The sequence below is a fragment of the Sinocyclocheilus anshuiensis genome, unplaced genomic scaffold (assembly GCF_001515605.1).
Source record: "Sinocyclocheilus anshuiensis isolate Anshui unplaced genomic scaffold, SAMN03320099.WGS_v1.1 scaffold1079, whole genome shotgun sequence".
Taxonomy (NCBI): domain Eukaryota; kingdom Metazoa; phylum Chordata; class Actinopteri; order Cypriniformes; family Cyprinidae; genus Sinocyclocheilus; species Sinocyclocheilus anshuiensis.
The window spans coordinates 308,361-313,096 of record NW_015548207.1 but is presented as its reverse complement, the minus strand read 5'-3'; the positions used below and the strand labels follow the sequence as shown (position 1 = coordinate 313,096).

Here is a 4,736-nt window from a genome sequence, read left to right as displayed (position 1 = left end):
AAAATATAAATCTTTTCTAACAATATACACTACAGTTCAAAAGTTTTTTAAATTAAATTAAAATTAGAAATTAAAACTTTTATTCAGCAAGGATGTGTTAAATTGATAAGAAGGGATAGCAAAGATTTATATGGTTAGAAAAGATTTATATTTTGAATAAATGCTGTTCTTTTTTACTTTTTATTAAGAATCCTGAAAAAAGTATCGCAGTTTCCCCAAAAAATATTTGGCAGCAAAACTGTTGCCAACATTGATAATTCTAATAATAAATCAGCATATTAGAATGATTTCTGAAGGATCATGTGACACTTTAGACTGGAGTAATGGCTGATGGAAATTCAGCTTTGCATCACTGAAATAAATTATATTTTAAAGGATATTAAAATAGAAACCATTATTTTATATTGTAATAACATTTTGCAAGATTACTGTTTTTTTCTGTATTTTTGATCAAATAAATGCAGCCTTGATGAGCATAAGAGACTTCTTTAAAAACATTACAATTCTTACTGATCCCAAACTTTTGACCGGTAGTGTATCTGACATCGTAGCAACTGCATAGCAACACAGTAAAAACAATTCAGAACACCCTAGTAACTGTACAGCAGCAAGTGTTTTTACAGACCAGCAGCACTGTTGTTTTTTCAGAAAATTTGAAAATCTACATGCCAATGTGTGTTTGTGTCCGCAGAGAAGCCGAGAGCTCCGTGTGTGTTCAGACAAACACCACAGCCGGTTACCTGCAGGCCGTGGACTCGGCCGGGACCCCCCTGTGTCTGTCCTGCCAGAAGCCCAGCAGGGAGCACCACTGCTGGGCAGGAGGCTTCTACAGCCCTGCCTGGACGGAGGACTTCCAGCTGCGCTCCAATCAGGGCTACATGCGCACCCGCGTGCTGGAGACAGAGCAGGGTGTGTGTCAGCACTGTGGACTCAACGCCCACCAGCTGTACGTGCAGGTCCGGGACGCCCCGCGCACACACCGCAACGAGATGCTGGACAACACCTGGCTGGCACAACTCCCTCTCAAACAGGTTGGGCTCATTTGTAGGAGCCTCATCTGCATATTTGGTCATTTTTGCATCCATCCATCCATTTTTATAACTGAAATGCAATGTGCAATACAGTTTCAGCATTTTTACCTTAATTAAAGCAGTCACTGTGCTCTCCCAGCTATTAGATGTCAAGACTAGGATAAATAACAAAAAATAAAGATACTGCACTCAAAATGTTTTTATTATCCCCTAGTGTGGATTGTATGATAAACAAAAGCCTAGAGTGCAGACTGCCATTGTTATGCATTACTTTTAGTATTTTTAAGTTGCCTTCTTCAAAATGTAATGCTTGCATAAATATGCCACAAAATTATTATTATTATTATTAACACTATTTGTGGCTAATGTTATTTGTTGATGTTAAATATAATAGCTGCTATTATTATTATTATTATTATTATTATTATTATCATCATCATCATCATCAAGAAATAATCAGTAGTAGTAATAATAATAATAATAATAAATGCTACAAATACTATGAATAGTTTTTAAAACTACATAAGACGCAACAAAAGTAATAATATTATTATGATTATCATCATTATTTTTAATAACAATAATAAAATATTTAAGTTTAAAAGTCTTATAAATGTAATGCTTGCCTAAATATACCTCAAAATATTAATAATAATAATAGTTGTTATTAAACCATATTCATGGCATATTTTAACTATTATTTTATTGTTTTTAATATAATAATGTTATTTTATTATTTGTTGATGTTAATGAATGAATAAATAAATAGATATTGTTGTTGTTAAGAAATAATAATAAATATGCCACAAAATATTATCATCATCATTAATAAAAAATTGTTATGATAAAATATTTAGGGCAAATGTTTATTACTTAAACAATTATTTAATAATAATAATTATAGATATTATCATTAGCATCATCATCTACTCTTCATATAGAAATAATTTTCTTTTTCTGATTTTTCTTTCTTTAGAATTTTCTTTAAAAAGTAATCTCTGATCTTTATCCGTGTCCACAAAACCAGTCGATTACCCCTCCTCGTACCTCCTGCTCAAAAGCGTCCTCTGGTAGGATCTGTGTGAGGTGCATATAGCACCAGGACTAATTTTGTCTGGGAAGTTGCCCAGAGTTTGGGAAAAAGCGCGTTTTAGTCTTTTCCAACAGCACATTAGCCGGAATTATCCCCAAACATTCGCAAGTAATTCGGCAGACGCTGCATTTTATTGAAAAATATTGCTTACAGAGAAAGATAAATAAAGATGGCCTGTTTAGCTTGCAGAAGCAATAAGAGCTTAGCGGCCTTGGGCATCTGCTCTCTGACTCTCTCTATAGAGTTATCAGTGCCGTTCACACTCGTACTGTGTCTTACACACACACACACACACACACACACTCACACAGCCACCATCCTTTCCTCCCTGGAGCATCCAGCGTTAACACAATGCCTAGTCTGTCAGATTGCCATTGATTTTTCCCACAGTGCATTGCTATGAGGTGCAGGTTTGATTTTTGTTCGGCTTTTCTCGGCAGCGGCCTGATCAATAACGCACTTTAAGCTCCAAGTGCCCTCGACGCACAAACAAGCCCACTGTCGTAACGCATACGGAGAACGCTTCGTGCGTGTTTGCCGTTTCCTTGCATTAGCATGTGGTTTGGCGCGTACGGGTTGACTTATTGACATTCAAGGTCTAGTAAGGAAGCTTTCCGCTCTCGTAGTGGGAGGTTATCGTCCGTGTCGCGACCCTTGAGATTTAGGATAATTATCGGCCGGCTCTGTTGAGGGGGAAGGAGAGGATTGATTAGGTTTTCTCCAGAGACCGTGAGGCTAAAAACAGCCGCGTGCTGAAATACCAGCGCTTTGGCTTGGTCCTCCTTACGTTCCCAGCGCTGATCTTCCACTCGTGATTTCCGTGTATTTCCACTCCAGCTTTAATCCTGCCGAACACCTGGAGTCCTTCACCGCAGCGGCCTGTTGAAAAGCCTTTGGAATGGGGGGAATTACGCTTCCTAGAGTTTCCCGATGGGCTATTCAGAGCACTTTCATGTGACGGTTCAATAAAACAACAGGAATAAAAAGGATCTACACACAACAACAACACCACTGTTGAGGCACTCAAGACTCTCTCTGGGTGGTGGAGACTTTCAAGTGCTGGATTCTTTAAAAGACAGACCTATAATTGTTTTTTTTTTAATAAGTATTCACATTTTTTTAACCTAATCTGTTATTGATTCTTTAGTATAGTGTTCAACAGGAAACAACAGTGTCAATTTAAGTGTAAGAGTTAGATATAGCCCCAAATCACAAAAACTATTATTGTTATCAAAAAATATTGTTTTTGTTATTAATAGCAAACAGTTTTTTAGTGAATTATTTAAGTTGTGGTGGTTCTTATTAAATATTTTCATAAGACAAAAAAAAAAAAAAAAAGAATAAATATAATTTTGTTAATAGAACATAGTGTTAATGTTTCCAAAATATTATTATTATTACAACAATTTCTTATTATGTGTAACTTTTTTATTAATAATGGTAATGTTTTTATTAAAAGTATTGTTAATATTGTTTTAATCCGATAAGAATGCTAATAGAAGAGAGATCAATATTTACATTACAATATTATGTTTTCAACAATAATAATAATAGTGTTGTTGTGTAGCTATTGTTATACAAATTAAGTTTTTCAATAAATAAAAACGGGTTCTTCATATCGGTTATCGGCCACTTAGGCATAAGAATAATCTGTATTGTATGGGTCATGTGAGAAAGATCTGTCTGCCATTGTGTGTTGCAGCTGAATGAGATGATTCAGGTTATTTACCAACATCTGCAGTATTTGAGGACTGTTACTTAGCCAATTGGGTAGCTGTTTTTAATCACTGCTCTCAGCATGAGACAAAAGAGCTTTTATATTCGATGTGTTCAACCATAAATTCTATAAAATCACTAAATAAACATGCTACAGTCACATTTAGTCATCTTGTTCTACATTTAAACAAAACCAGAGAACTGAAATTCGGAGTAAATGAGTCGATGTTCGTTTGGAGCATGTAAAACTAACTCTTTTTGGACCGTGAACTATTTGTGTTGCAGGTTTACAGCGCAGCTCTTCAGACTGCCGCAGGACGTGCTGGCGTGAGATGTTTCCCAGTGTCTGCTAGGTTTTTTTGGGTCAGTGCAGAGATAGGAGGCTGTGTGGAGCAGCAGTCAGGCAGGACAGGATGTTCTGAGGGCCGGATGACTTTCATGAGTGTCTATACAGCGTGATAAAGCTTATCTCTCCTACACGAGAGAGAGAGAGAGTGAGAGGCAGACTGGCACCAGATGCAGGGTAGGTTATTCTTATACTGCTGAATACACTTACAAGAAACGGGTATGTTAGTTGCATTCACATTTGATTTGATTTGCGGGGTTGTTTTAACCTCTCTTGATAGCGTTTCGAATTTGATCAAATTCAACTGGAGAAAAAGATTACCCGACAGAATGAGTGAAATAAAAGTTCTCTGTTCCATGCTTATGTACCAAAAATAATAATAGCAATCATTATACTAATGTGTATATATATATATAGTTTTTTTTTTACCATTAATAATTTTTCCCCCTTAAGTTCAAAATATGTTTTAATATATATTTAAGAGTTATGCAAACATAGGATTACCATTTTTATACTTGCAATCATTTATAACTATATAGTCACAATTTAT

The 4,736-nt window shown here is 35.7% G+C and overlaps 1 long non-coding RNA gene and 1 pseudogene across 1 annotated transcript in view; both read left to right on the top strand.

Moving 5' to 3' along the window:
- Positions 1-1,350, top strand: part of LOC107653527 (DNA annealing helicase and endonuclease ZRANB3-like) — a 67,936-nt pseudogene extending 66,586 nt beyond the window's left edge.
- A 2,767-nt stretch (positions 1,351-4,117) lies between these two features.
- The window catches only part of LOC107653592 (uncharacterized), a 5,454-nt gene continuing 4,835 nt past the window's right edge, over positions 4,118-4,736 (top strand). Inside the window, exon 1 of the long non-coding RNA XR_001630240.1 lies at positions 4,118-4,363. This is a non-coding gene — a long non-coding RNA (uncharacterized LOC107653592). The remainder of the gene's footprint in view (positions 4,364-4,736) is intronic.